The sequence below is a fragment of the Schistocerca americana genome, chromosome 6 (assembly GCF_021461395.2).
Source record: "Schistocerca americana isolate TAMUIC-IGC-003095 chromosome 6, iqSchAmer2.1, whole genome shotgun sequence".
Lineage (NCBI taxonomy): Eukaryota > Metazoa > Arthropoda > Insecta > Orthoptera > Acrididae > Schistocerca > Schistocerca americana.
In genome coordinates this window covers 48150261-48166182 of record NC_060124.1, presented here as the reverse complement: position 1 = coordinate 48166182, position 15922 = coordinate 48150261, and the positions used below count along the sequence as shown (strand labels likewise).

General features: G+C 42.8%; 1 non-coding gene across 1 annotated transcript; it reads left to right on the top strand.

Moving 5' to 3' along the window:
* The first annotated feature begins 513 nt into the window (after window positions 1-513).
* Trnat-ugu lies at window positions 514-588 on the top strand. Its single transcript has one exon. It is a non-coding gene; the product is annotated as a tRNA-Thr (tRNA).
* The last annotated feature ends 15334 nt before the right edge of the window (window positions 589-15922 follow it).

Below are 15922 nucleotides of genomic sequence, written 5' to 3'. Positions count from 1 at the left end.
GCGTTGATGAACTTCATTGGGGACATGTTGAAAATGTGTGCCCCGACCGGGACTCGAACCCGGGATCTCCTGCTTACATGGCAGACGCTCTATCCATCTGAGCCCATGTAAGCAGGAGATCCCGGGTTCGAGTCCCGGTCGGGGCAAGCATATTCAACATGTCCCCAATGAAGTTCATCAACGCCTGTTTGCAGCTAGGGTGCCCATTTAATTATCATTTCATTTCTAGCATATCTGCATGGTCTTCCACGGTAACTGTTCTTTCGGGAACAGCTACTACCGTCATATATAGTTAAAAAATATGGCTTCCCGGCCATTGACCTTCTTGTGCGAACGCATACGCTATGCCCGAACTCGTACGGGACTTGGTAGATTAATCTGCCACGAGTAATGAGTATGATGGGCAAACATCTATTAGGCGCACTACGAATGTAGTGGTGTGGACATGTTGGGAATGTGGATCTCACGGGGAGCGTGCAAGGGATAAGTCCCTGCAGACGCACTATCCTCTGTGCCCGCGGTGGCTCAGATGGATAGAGCGTCTGCCATGTAAGCTGGAGATCCCGGGTTCGAGTCCCGGTCGGGGCACACATTTTCAACATGTCCCCAATGAAGTTCATCAACGCCTGTTTGCAGCTAGGGTGTCCATTTAATTATCATTTCATTTCTAGCAAAGCTGCTTGGTCATCCACCGTAACTGTTCTTTCGGGAACAGCTGCTACCGTCATATATAGTTCACAAATAATAACCGAGATCCTAAGTAATAACACTTCGATCAGAAATCACAACTACATTAAGTATAATCAGACCGTACACCCAATAGCCGACAACCTACAGGAGACATATCGAATAACTGCCTACTCGATGATTACTGACATCTCTGAGGTCACACACTGTCATTTTGGCATCTTTATATATGCTGTCATCTCGGGGCAAGCAAAGATACTAAATGTTCCACTAAACATCAGCGGTTATGGAATAAACTGTGTTCCTTGGTCTTTACAGGGGATCCTAGTTGTCTCTACTCTATTGTCACAGCTTATTTGCCGTTCGTAGTCACAATTTCTTCACGGGACCGGGACTTCTCTTACGTTCATACTTTTGTATCCTCATTGTCCGAATTTACTAAAGTCAGAAAACACACTACGATAAAGAACTTGACGACACCCGCTGATGGAATTCCCCCGTCAGGAGAAGATATGAGAAAAACTTCTACCTTACAGTACCACGCCTTTGAAGGGTCTTTACAGTGCCACAGGAAAAAATATGTAGTTCCATTACCAAAAAGTGAAACGAGGTCGGTGTAGTCATTCGGCAGCTTGTAAGGAGTGTGTCAGAACTCTCCATGACATTGAAAACAGTATAGCCAACTTAACGCTATTCTTTGCATTGCGTAAGCACACAGATATCGATAGTAACACAGGAGCGCGATTCTAACCATTGTTGTGAGACGAAGTCTATCTGCGAAGATGGAAGTAGTAGTGTCGGTCGAGAGTTCGGAGACAGAAAACGTGACATGCTGCCCTCACATCAGTGATGGCGGATCTTACCACACCCAAGGCCTGATTTCATTCATACAGCCAGGAGAACTTTAGATGGCTGAACTACGTTTGAAGATGGAAATCAAGATGAAATTCGCAAGCATAGAACAAAAGCATTGGAGGGCTAGGCTCGTGATTATCAGTCTGAGTTTGCAATAATCGCGTGTTTTGCTTGTCATTTAAGGAAGCCTCCTTTTTTTCCAAATAATAATAATTAATCTCCACATCTAATTAATAAATAAATGATTTGGTTATTAAATGTTAATGTAGCTTTGAAACTGAAGTAGTTTGTTAGTCTGGCACTCAGCAATTATTGATACCTATGTCATTGTAATCGTTAGTGTCTATTAATGATTACGGGTTGTGGTTGTTCTGAAGTTTCAAATAGGCTTAATTCACGAAATCCCTTCTTAAAAGTTATTTAGCAATTAATAAGACTTACGCAAACACCTTTTTATTAAATTCATTCTTATTAGCAACAAGCATTAGCCGCTGCCGCTGCGTGCTGCTGCGAATTGTTGTAAACCACATTGAAAAAGGCAGTCATCTAAAGAGGTTAGTGCAAAACTTAGGGCCAAAACAGCGACACTGTCACGCCACAACATGTCATGTACTCTAATCCCGTAAATTCTGCGGTACAAGCAGATTCTGCATTACTTCTAAATTCTTGTTCAAAAACGCAGTCAGATAGCGTAGGTATTCATTGTTACAGGTTCATTGTTCCTGTCGTTTTTCATATTCAAATACGGTCAGACAGCTTATCCATATGTTAGTTTTAAGTTTTTCATGAAAAGATCTGTTGAGGGCTTAAATGACAGTGAAACTGACACTCATGGAAAAAGCACACAGTGTTATGCAGGTTAGATTAAGATAACTGATGGCTCAGGATGCTTATCGAAGCCATTTTCACTGAAGATCATAGACATATACATTGCAGTTATGTTACTTGTTGGTTGCATATACGTTACAAGCTATAACACCTAACTAAAGTCGAACTTCGACATATATTCTAAATATAATTTTGGTTTCTTGTCTTCACTGCCTCACTCTGTGTTTTTTAATCCGACTGTGTATCGATGTTTTCAGGGAGTATTATTTTCTACACCGACTGTGTTGCAAACATCAGTTTCCCAGTGGAGCTTAGAATAATCTTAAGGAAATTAATTCCTCAACGAGAAAAGTAGCTTAAAAAACATTCGACCGATTCCTGAGCCTTTCTCATAGCTCTGGGACCCTTACCAGGTTCAGTTGTAATAGAGATGCACAAAATTCAACGAAGGGCGTCGCGTTTCGTTACAGTAATGTTCAGTCAGCCAAGAGCATCACGGGGATCTTCGACAAACCCTAGTGGCTGACAAGAGTTTACTGTTGAAATTACCAAGAAGTGCGGTTCGGAAAGAGTCAGGCAACATATTACTTCCTCCCACATGCACCTCTCTAAATGATCACAACGAGAAAGTCCGATAAATTGGAGCTAATACTGAGCGAAACGCACAGTCGTTCTTATCACGCATCATCCGTGAGTGGAATGTGAAGGAGGGAAAGAAAAAGTCGAAGCAGAACCACACTCCAAGACACACCGCCAGGATTCGTCTGCGTATAGGTATGACTGTAGATGTAAATATTTTGACTCAGCTTTCTACGTGACAAAAAATTCACGGCAACATCTACTAAAAAACTACAGATTTGAATCTAATTTTTCCTCACGCAAAATGCCTTCGACAGAGTACCAGACAACAGCTTTCGTGTTTTCCACGTATGAACGACGATACAAATCCCAAAGTAACTTCAGTCAAACTCGGTATATCGCAGGCGAGAGCCCTTCCTAGACAGCGTATTTGTGATAGTCTATCCGTCTCAGTGGCTCCATAGTCCTGTCTGCTTCGTACCGGTCGCTCATACGAGTTACTGTCGGGGTGTAGGCGGACTAACATTGTAGGTAGCACTGTAAAATCGAATTTTCAACCTCCCATCCAGTAGAATGCGACAGAGGTACCCATCCATAGACCACAACGGCTGCAGCAGACTCGCTACAACGTAAGATTAATGCCGTACATCAACGCGCCCACAATTCTAGCTGGCTGCCTAACAGCCCATTTACTGCAACAGCATCAGAGTCCGACTGCTGCAGTCACCTCCCGTGGAGAGTCGACTTTCGCTGCGTAATTAAATGTACACCCTGCAGTCCAGCTGGAATAAAACTGGGACAAACCACCGCAAAAAGGCAAACACCCCTTCTAAATCTGTGTGTGTGTGTTTTGCCTGCTGGCCAGTAATTAGTGCTCCCAAGCATTAACAATTATTTTAAGTGCAACGAGCTGTAGGTGCTTTATTCTAGCAGAAGAGCCAACATAGTAGGTCGTTATTTGCATCACAACAGGCGCCGTGCCACCCTGGCACATTTTCTCGTGCACTTCATGAAACCGCTGACGGTGAATTACAAACGTATGACCAATTATTTACGTTGTGTGTGTGTGTGTGTGTGTGTGTGTGTGTGTGTGTGTGTGTGTGGGTGTGTGTGTGCGGGTAAGTTTGCTCACGTAAGCGTATCTGTCATACCGCACTAAAGTCATTAACATTTCGTATCGTAAATACTGAGACAAAAGACAATCGTAGACTTCAACGAACAATAACATTTGTGTAGTTATCTTATAAATGAACGGACGTCTGGAATACCTTACAGGCAGCTTAAAATAACGACATCAATAACAACAATTGCCGCGCGGGATTAGCCGACCGGTCTAGGGTGCTGCAGTCATGGTCTGTGCGGCTGGTCCCGGCGGAGGTTCGAATCCTCCCTCGGGCATGGGTGTTTGTCATTTTTCCTTAGGATAATTTAGGTTAAGTAGCGTGTAAGCTTAGGGGCGGATGACCTCAGCAGTTAAGTCCCATAAGATTTCACAAACATTTGATCATTTTGAATAACAACAATTGCTACGATGGTAACGTTCAAGAGGTAAATACTACAGATCAAGGAGAAAAAGGTTTGCTTCCATGGTACTCACAATGTTCAGGCACAACAGAACAAACATGTAGGATTGGAGTCAGTTTTATTGGCTAGCTATGATTATTTTGATACGCAATATACACTGCCGACAAAAATGCAGGGCCCTGAAGCACATTGTTTTATTGAAAAGTGAAATGGCAGTCCATCATTTACACTTGTCCCAAACATCTTGCATCGTTTATTGCTACTTGGCAATGGTTCTTGTAGGCTCTGGAAAAAGAATAAGTTCGCGCATGATAATGTCTTACATGTTATGCTGACAGAAGGTCTTATGGGGAGGTCTTGTGATATTGCTGGCCAGGGCTGTTCCTGTACACCACTAGCAGCAAGTAGCCTCGCAGCGACTGTGTGTGGTCGTCCATTGTTCTGCTGATAAAGCACACCACCTCATGTCGAAGAAATGGCAGTGGCATGGGGACAACAACCTTTGCAATGCAGCGGGCAATAGTTACTTTACACTGCAGAAACACAAAATACGACCGAGTACTGCTGGTGATACCAGCCTCCCCCCCTCCCCTCCCCCCTCACACACACACACACACTGTGGATCCTGGGGTGGGACGTGTCATGGGGGAATGCTCTCTGGAATAGGCAGCTCACCAGATCTATGCCTTACTCGTGTACATCAATCACTAGCGTACAGACAGAACCTACTCTCGTTTCTGATGACAACAAAGCGCCATTTCACTCTGTAATCAAATCATTCATGACACTAGAGTAGCCATGCTTGGTGACCTGGCCAGAGACGAAGGTGATCCACACTTGATCGTAGTCCTGCTGGTAGAAGGCGGTTTCCATTGGTCTCTGGTTACACATCACGTGCAACATGTGCACGAATTTGCCCCGGCCGATGTTTGGTCGACCACTGCTACTAGCATAATGCTTCAATCTCAACGTTTGTCTGTGCTACGCAGATGTTCAGAACCTGGTCTAGAGGTCTGACAACGTTCCATACACCAAACTGGACAGCAGCGACACACCACTGACACCCTGTGCACAAAATGTCCAGCAGTCCGTTGATACGTCGATCCAGTTTCCCGCAGACCCGCAGTGCGACCCACTTCAAATTGCTGATAGCTTTCAACAGGAGTAGGTGCATCGTCTGGGCGGAGATGGGGCGCGGGGGAGGGGGACAGGGTAGGTGGTGGATGGTTGTACCCTATAATGAATGTTCACCTCTATACACATTACAGCTGTGGCCTGCAGAGCAGAACAGAGGGTGCACAACTTGTCCTTGCCTGTCACCGCCGCACGGACTAGTACACGAAGTGACTATTAGCGCGGCTCCCACAGACGGAGGTTCGGGTCCTCCGTCGGGCACGGGTGTATGTTTTGTCCTTACCGTAAGTTAGTTTAAAATAGATTAAATAGTGTGTAAGCTAGGGGTAGCGTCTTTGATTCATAATCAAAACGTCTTCGGTCCCGGGTTCGATCCCCCCCAAGGCCTAAATTTTGATAAATAATCAGCATTGGCGGCCGAAGACTTCCGGCATAAGAAGTCAGCCTCATTCTGCCAACGGCCTTGTCAAAGAGGGCGGAGGAGCGGATACAGGTTCAGGGCACTCTCTTGTCCCAGGGGTGGAAAATTGCCCCTAAAGGCGGAAGAATCAGCAATGATCAACGACATGAGGATGCAGAAGGCAATGGAAACCACTGCATTAAAGACACGTAACGTGTATCCACAGGACATGTGGCCTGTAATTGAAGAAGTGTCATGATGATCTCTCCATTGGCAAAAGATTCCGGAATGGTCCCCCATTCGGATCTCCGGGAGGGGACTGCCAAGGGGGAGGTTACCATGAGAAAAAGATTGAATAATCAACGAAAGGATAACGTTCTACGAGTCGGGGCGTGGAGTGTCAGAAGCTTGAACGTGGTAGGGAAACTAGAAAATCTGAAAAGGGAAATGCAAAGGCTCAATCTAGATATAGTAGGGGTCAGTGAAGTGAAGTGGAAGGAAGACAAGGATTTCTGGTCAGATGAGTATCGAGTAATATCGACAGCAGCGGAAAATGGTATAACAGGTGTAGGATTCGTTATGAATAGGAAGGTAGGGCAGAGGGTGTGTTACTGTGAACAGTTCAGTGACCAGGTTGTTCTAATCAGAATCGACAGCAGACCAACACCGACAACGGTAGTTCAGGTATACATGCCGACGTCGCAAGCTGAAGATGAACAGATAGAGAAAGTGTATGAGGATATTGAAAGGGTAAATCAGTATTTAAAGGGGGATGGAAATCTAATAGTCATGGGCGACTGAAATGCAGTTGTAGGGGAAGGAGTGGAAGAAAAGGTTACAGGAAAATATGGGCTTGGGACAAGTATTGAAAGAGGGGAAAGACTAATTGAGTTCTGTAACAAGTTTCAGCTAGTAATAGCGAATACCCTGTTCAAGAATCACAAGAGGAGGAGGTATACTTGGAAAAGGCCGGGAGATAGGGGAAGATTTCAATTAGATTACATCATGGTCAGACAGAGATTCCGAAATCAGATACTGGAACGTAAGGCGCACCCAGGAGCAGATATAGACTCAGATCACAATATAGTAGTGATGAAGAGTAGGCTGAAGTTCAAGACATTAGTCAGGAAGAATCAATACGCAAAGAAGTGGGATACGGAAGTAATAAGGAATGACGAGATACGTTTGAAGTTCTCTAAGGCTATTGATACAGCAATAAGGAATAGCGCAGTTGGCAGTACAGTTGAAGGGGAATGGACATCTCTAAAAAGGGCCATCACAGATGTTGGGAAGGAAAACATAGGTACAAAGAAGGTAGCAGCGAAGAAGCCATGAGTAACAGAAGAAATACTTCAGTTGATTGATGAAAGGAGGAAGTACAAACATGTTCTGGGAAAATCAGGAATACAGAAATACAAGTCGCTGTGGAATGAAATAAATAGGAAGTGCAGGGAAGCTAAGATGAAATGGCTGCAGGAAAAATGTGAAGACATCGAAAAAGATATGATTGTCGGAAGGACAGACTCAGCATACAGGAAAGTCAAAACAACCTTTGGTGACATTAAAAGCAACGGTGGTAACATTAAGAATACAACGGGAATGCCACTGTTAAATGCAGAGGAGAGAGCAGGTAGGTGGAAAGAATACATTGAAAGCCTCTATGAGGGTGAAGATTTGTCTGATGTGATAGACGAAGAAACAGGAGTCCATTTAGAAGAGATAGGGGATCCAGTATTAGAATCGGAATTTAAAAGAGCTTTGGAGGACTTACGTTCAAATAAGGCAGAAGGGATAGATAACATTCCATCAGAATTTCTAAAATCATTGGGGGAAGTGGCAACAAAACGACTATTCACATTGGTGTGTAGAATATATGAGTCTGGCGACATACCATCTGACTTTCGGAAAAGCATCATCCACACAATTCCGAAGACGGCAGGAGCTGACAAGTGCGAGAATTATCGCACAATCAGCTTAACAGCTCATGCATCGAAGCTGCTTACAAGAATAATATACAGAAGAATGGAAAAGGAAATTGAGAATGCGCTTGGTGACGATCAGTGTGGATTTAGGAAAAGTAAAGGGACGAGAGAGGCAGTTCTGACGTTACGGCTAATAATGGAAGCAAGGCTAAAGAAAAATCAAGACACTTTCATAGGATTTGTCGAGCTGGAAAAAGCGTTCGACAATATAAAATGGTGCAAGCTGTTCGAGATTCTGAATAAAAGTAGTGGTAAGCTATAGGGAGAGACGGGTCATATACAATATGTACAACAATCAAGAGGGAATAATAAGAGTGGACGATCAAGAACGAAGTGCTCGTATTAAGAGGGGTGTAAGACAAGGCTGTAGCCTTTCGCCCCTACTCTTCAATCTGTACATCAAGGAAGCAATGATGGAAATAAAAGAAAGGTTCAGGAGTGGAATTAAAATACAAGGTGAAAGGATATCAATGATACGATTAGCTGATGACATTGCTATGATCTGCTGAACGGAATGAACAGTCTAATGAGTACACAGTATGGTTTGAGAGTAAATCGTAGAAAGACGAAGGTAATTAGAAGTAGTAGAAATGAGAACAGCGAGAAACTTAACATCAGGATTGATGGTCACGAATTCAATGAAGTTAAGGAATTATGCCACCTAGGCAGTAAAATAACCAATGACGGACGGAGCAAAGGGGAACATCAAAAGCAGACTCGCTATGGCAAAAAAGGCATTTCTGGCCAAGAGAAGTCTACTAATATCAAATACCGGCCTTAATTAGAGGAAGAAATTTCTGAGGATGTACGTCTGGAGTACAGCATTGTATGGTAGTGAAACATGGACTGTGGGAAAACCGGAACAGAGCAGAATCGAAGCGTTTGAGATGTGGTGGTATAGACGAATGTTGAAAATTAGGTGGACTGATAAGGTAAGGAATGAGGAGGTTCTATGCAGAATCGGAGAGGAAAGGAATATATGGAAAACGCTGATAAGGAGAAGGGACAGGATGATAGGACATCTGCTAAGACATGAGATAAGATCTGAGACATGGATAAGCGAGTGACTGCGTGTGAGATCGCTCTCTAAGTTTTCATATATTTTTAGGTTTCTTGTGTTGTGACCTGATATTTGTGAGTGCTTCGTTCAAATGGTTCAAATGACTCTGAGCACTATGGGACTCAACTGCTGAGGTCATTAGTCCCCTAGAACTTAGAACTAGTTAAACCTAACTAACCTAAGGACATCACAAACATCCATCCCCGAGGCAGGATTCGAACCTGCGACCGTAGCGGTCTAGCGGTTCTAGACTACAGCGCCTTTAACCGCACGGCCACTTCGGCCGGCGAGTGCTTCGTATCGAGCAACTTAACATCTTGCCTGTGTTTACATTCCGCGCTGACCAGTTGCAGCTGTAGCTGCGCATCGAAAGCTAAGTGCTAATTAATTGTTTGTGTATAGTGGTTTATTTAGGAACTTTAGTAGTCTTCAACAGGTGTTCTTGGTGTTTTCTGGTGAAATAATTTCAGAAGAACCTTTTGGGAACTATTTTCAGCTTCGTTACTGTGTCATTAGACGTTTGATTCTCTTTCTGTATTAGTCTTTTGTTATATTCACATTTGTTGTATAATAATACTGTTAATAATAGTAGTTCCTTCCCTTGTAGAGTAAGTTTGTGATTATTGTAGTCAGGTTTTTAACATCTTCTTATTGTAGTAGCGGAACTTAGAAAAAGTAAAATTTTACCATGAGAGAGAAGTGTGGGCTTTGCCGTAGGTTCGTGAGTAGTGGATTGCGGTGTGAGACTTGTTCGAAGTATTTTCACTGGGGGGAATGCAGTGGGGAAGCCAGTGGGCATTCTGGTGAGATCCTCTCCTGGAACTGCAGGTTACGTAGCAAGAGTAAGTTGATAGAGGAGCAGGAGCGTAAGATCTGTGCCCCTCAGGTGCAGTTGAAAAACGCACAGGAGGAGCTAGATAGGATGAGGAGGGAGAAGGGGGTTGGGAAATGGGAGCTGGCTGTTGGCAAGAGATCTGCTAGGAGAAGATGATTTTCAGATAGTTTTACTATTGGTGTTTACAATAGATATAACCAACTGTCGGAGTCTAGTGGAGAGGAATCTCTAGTAGCTGTAGATGTAGGAAGTATGCAGCAGACCTTAGTAGTTACTGTGTCAAGAACAGTTGCTAAATCGAAGAGGAAGAAGAAGGTTCTGCTGTTAGGTAGTTCTCATGGCAGAGGTGTAGGACAGCAGTTGCAGGAAAAGCTGGGGAGTGAGTACCAGGTCACCAGCATTGTGAAGCCTAATGCAGGGTTGGCTCAGGTGACTGTTAACATAGGGGGGTTATGTAGGGATTTTACTAAAGAGGATCAGGTAGTGATTGTGGGTGGGGCTGGTAATAGTATTGATAGGGATGGGGAGTATTACGTAGATGGTGACCTGGGAAAGATAGCCACTCAGACTGGCAACACGAATGTGCATTTCGTAAAACTGTTTCAGCGTCACGATCAGCCTCATCTTAATACAGCCGTCAGGCGTAATAACATGAGACTTTGGGGTGCGCTGATGACAGAACGCATGGGTCACATTTCAGTGGTGTTGGTGGAGACTATCAGCAGGACGGGTTTCACTAGACATGGCCTGCACCTCAACAGGTATGGGAAGAGGAGGTTGGCAAAGCTTATAGGTGACAGCATAGGTGGGGTTGGTGGGATCACTCACGGGAAAATTCCTGCAGTAGTGGGTGTTAGAGCTGCACCTTTTTTAGATTGAAGTCAGCTGATAGGTATTCCTGCTTAAGGGAAGTCTCTCTAACAAGGGAATCACTTTTGACAAAGCTTAGGTATCCGAGTAATGAGGGAATTAGTATATTTCACCAAAATATACAAGGTATTAGAGGTAAAGTTAGTGAACTGCTTATAGATGTTGACTCCGAAATTATTGGTATATCTGAACACTTCTTAAATAAGGAGATAATTCAGAAGCTTCCTTTACCAGGATACAGGTTGGCTGGCAGCTTTTCTAGGAGCTCTTTGCGGTGTGGGGGAGTAGCCATGTATGTGAAAAACGGCATCCCATTTGAGTCAATTGGTGTTTCAAAGTACTGCACTGAAAAGGTGATTGAATGTTGTGCAGGTGTGGTTAAATTTAACAGAGCTAAACTTCTAACTGTTGTTATTTATAGATCCCCAGACTCCGATTTCACAACATTTTTGCTAAAGGTAGAGGAGGTTCTTGGTTCACTTTATAGGAAATACAAAAAGTTACTTATATATGGTGACTTCAGTATTAATTGTATAAGTGATTGTGCAAGGAAGAGGATGCTGGTAGACCTCTTTAATTCATATAATCTTATGCAAACCGTGTTCTTTCCAACGAGAGTGCAAGGGAACAGCAGAACAACCATAGACAACATTTTTGTTCATTCCTCATTACTAGAAGGGCATTCTGTTAGCAAAAAGGTGAATGGCCTTTCAGATCATGATGCACAAATTTTAACTTTAAAAGATTTTTGTGCTGCAACACGTGTTAAATATAGTCATCAGCTCTTCAGGAAAGCTGATCCAGTTGCTGTAGAGATCTTTGTAAATCTTATAAAGGAACAAGAGTGGCAAGATGTTTATAGCGCTGATACAGTAGACGATAAATATAATGCTTTTATCAAGACTTTTCTCATGCTCTTTGAAAGTTGCTTTCCGTTAGAACGTTTAAAACAGGGACTAGCACAAACAGGCAGCCTGGGTGGCTGACTAGAGGGATAAGAATTTCTTGTAGAACAAAGAGGCAGTTATATCAAAACGTTAGAAACAGTCAAAATCTAAATGCAGCAGCCCATTACAAACAGTATTGTAATGTGCTTAAAAATGTTATTAGGAAGGCAAAAAGTATGTGGTCTGCAGATAGAATAGCTAAGTATCAGGATAAAATTAAAACCATATGGTCAGTCGTAAAGGAAGTTGCTGGTCTGCAGAGACAGGTCGAGGATATAGAATCAGTGCGTAGTGGGAATGTCCGTGTTACTGATAAGTCGCATATATGTACAGTATTTAATAATCACTTTCTGAATATAGCAGGTGAACTAAATAGAAACCTAGTCCCAACAGGGAATCATATAGCGCTCTTAGAGAAAAGTGTTCCGAGACTGTTACTTGAAATGCTCCTCCATGATACTGACAAGAGGGAGATTGAGTTAATAATTAAATCACTAAAGACAAAGAACTCTCATGGATGTGACGGGGTATCTAGCAGAATACTGAAGTATTGTTCTATGTATGTTAGCCCTGTTCTCAGCCATATCTGTAACTTTTCCTTTAGGAGTGGTCGGTTTCCTGACCGATTAAAGGACTCGGTAGTGAAGCCACTTTATAAAAAGGGAGACATTGATAATGTTGACAATTTTAGACCTATTTCTATGCCATCGGTGTTTGCTAAAGTTATCGAAAAGGTTGTATATACAAGGTTACTGGAGCATTTAAATTCACATATTTTGCTGTCAAATGTTCAGTTTGTTTTTATAAATGGTTTAACAACTGAAAATGCTATATTCTCTTTTCTCTGTGAGGTTTTTGACGGATTAAATAAAAGGTTGCGAACGCTAGGTGTTTTCTTTGATTTAGCGAAGGCTTTTGACTCTGTTGACCACAAAATATTACTGCAGAATTTGGAGCATTATGGAGTAAGGGGAGTAGCTTACAATTGGTTCGCCTCTTACCTTAAGAACAGAAAGCAGAGGGTAATTCTCCGCAATATTGAGAGTGGTAGTGGTGTTCAGTCCCAATGGGGCACTGTTAAGTGGGGCGCTCCCCAAGGGTCGGTGCTGGGGCCACTGCTGTTTCATATTTATATAAACGATATGCCTTCTAGTATTACAGGTGATTCAAAAATATTTCTGTTTGCTGATGACACCAGCTTGATAGTGAAGGATCTTGTGTGTAATACTGAAACAGTAACAAATAATGTAATTCATGAAATAAGTTCGTGGCTTGTGGGAAATAATTTGATGCTAAATCACAGTAAGACTCAGTTTTTACAGTTTCTTATTCGCAATTCAACAAGAACTGATACTTTGATCAGACAGAATAGGCATATTATAAGCGAGGCGGAACATTTCAAGTTCCTAGGCGTTCAGATAGATAGTAAGCTGTTGTGGAAAGTCCATGTCCAGGGTCTTGTTCAGAAGCTAAATGCTGCTTTATTTACCATTACAACAGTATCTGAAATAAGTGACACTTCAACACGCAAACTAGTCTACTTCGCATATTTTCATACGCTTATGTCGTATGGTATCATTTTTTGGGGTAATTCTTCTGATTCAAAAAGGGTATTTTTGGCTCAAAAACTGGCTGTTCGAGCTATATGTGGTGTAAGTTCGAGAACCTCTTGTCGACCCCTATTCAAAAATCTGGGAATTATGACATTGCCCTCACAGTATATATTTTCTTTAATGTCGTCTGTTGTTAGCAATATTAGCCTATTCCCAAGAGTTAGCAGCTTTACTCAGTTAGTACTAGGGAGAAATCAAATCTGCATGTAGAATGCACTTCCTTGACTCTTGTGCAGAAAGGAGTGCAGTATTCTGCTGCATCCATTTTCAATAAGCTACCACAAGAACTCAAAAATCTTAGCAGTAGCCCAAACACTTTTAAGTCTTAACTGAAGAGTTTCCTCATGGCTCACTCCTTCTATTCTGTCGAGGAGCTCCTGGAAGAGCTAAAAAATTAAGCAAATTCCAGTGTTACATTGTTGATTTTCTTCATTTAAACTTACGACTTGTCACCTGAATATGTTTTTTTATATTTCATTTTATCTGTTTCTAATATCGTGTTATAATTTCATGTAATGACTCGTTCCGTGACCATGGATACTTCTCCTTAATTTGGTCCCACGGAACAATAAATAAATAAATGAGGGAATGACTTCCATGGTACTAGAGGGAGCAAAAACTGTAGAGGAAGACAGAGATTGGAATACGTCAAGCAAATAATTGAGGACGTAGGTTGCAAGTGCTACTCTGAGATGAAGATGTTAGCACAGGAAAGGAATTCGTGGCGGGCCGCATGAAACCAGTCAGTAGATAGACTGATGACCAAGAAAAAAAAAAAAAAAAAAAGCTTAGAGACCGATGACCTCGGCAGTTTGGTCCCATAGGATCTCACCACAAATTTCCTAAAAAATTGCCTGTCATCGTTCGGGTGCTTGATGTCAGTAACTGTCTGTAACAAGTCACTATTACTTCATGCACATTTTACCTTATTTCAGTGGTTGTGGTTTGTCTTCCACTGGTAGCCGAGTAAAGGATAGTGCAAAAGTTACGAAGCTTGGATGGAAATATGCACTAAAGTCAGTCACCTCGATGGTAGGATTCGACAGCGGCGACCTAAATCAAGTTTTCTGATTGTAGCGGACTCACCATAAACAGCCCCGTCGGGAACAGTAGCTTATCTGCCAGAAATATCAATGTGTAGCCACATTATTTGTACTCTACATTTAAATTTTCAACATTATCGTTATTTTGTTCCATTGGAAACTGCTGAGTCAACTAATTCGGAGACATCAAATGAATGGCACACAGAATATGAAATACCTGAAAATTCTGTACCTCTTGCACAACGTAAGCATGAACCATTCTACCTGTTTTGGAACCAATAAGCGCGCAGTCCACTGTATGGCCTTCTTTGTTCTATCCTTTAGGTGTCGGATTTATGGATTTTACCCAAGGGCATGGATGTCAATCCCGACGAGGAGCCAAATGTGTGTGCAATGTAGAAAGTGGCCTGCGACAAGGACGAAGACGGCAGGGCGGAGGAGCTATGGGTCAGTTCCCAGATCAAATCGGTACTAACTACAAAGAATTTTGACAGACGATTCAATCTGCAGGTGACAACGTTGTTGTGGGCGACTCGCAAGATGGCGACGGCGTGGCAGGCATTGCGGTTGGCAGAGTGGTGAGATCTGGACACGGTCACAGTGCAATTGGTGCCAGTAGTGGTTCAGCAACTCATCTTGGACGAGAAAGAGGAAGCGCTGTGCGGCACCCACGCCCTGGATAGGAAGTGAAGAATTCTGATGGCACTGAGTGGACACGGATTGAGTCTGGCGACAGAGCAGGTAGGTGTAGTGCCCAAAATGTGTTGTGAGAGGTACTGGGTCCGAATGCACAAGCCAAACGACATGTTTTGGATGACTCAGCACTCCTTGTGTTGGGGCTGTATCTCAGTGAACCGGTACTGAAACTGATATAAAAGGGGCACTGAAGAAATGGCTCACAGCACACTTGAAATTAATGAGTGGTCCCTAACTCTTTCTTTGGATTATTGTACGCTCGTAGAGTTCATAAAAAACTAATGGAACAATATGTGGGGACCTCCTTTTCTTCAAAGCACGATGTCAAGGAACAGATTTGCAGAAATATGTTGTCACCTTAGGTTAGATTCTACATCATGAAGGACATAACGCCAGGAAACTGATAAATTTTGCCTTGCTTCAAAAATATGGAATCTATTTGTTGACAACCGCATCTACTGCTACAATCCAGGCGAGAAAATGACTGTCGATGAGTAGCTGTATCCTTGCGAATGCAGGTGCCCGTTCATACAGTACATGCCAAGTAAGCCTGATAAATATGGCATAAAATACTGGCTTTTGTGTGGTGCTGACAAGCGCTACATACAGAATGGATTCCCTTGCCGCGGGAAACATGAAACTCATCATTCAAGCAGGGGTCTTGGTCACCATGTCGTGATGAAACTGGCACAGCCGTTCGTCAACTTTGGTCGTAACATCACGGCTGACTATTGATAGGCGACTCCATGGAGTGCTGTGTGCACAACGACCATATATGTTAAATTAAAAGGAAGGTCAGCGTTGGCCTTAATATTGATGTTTATTGATGGCAAAATCGATTTTTAATCATATAGTGATCATCTTCAGAG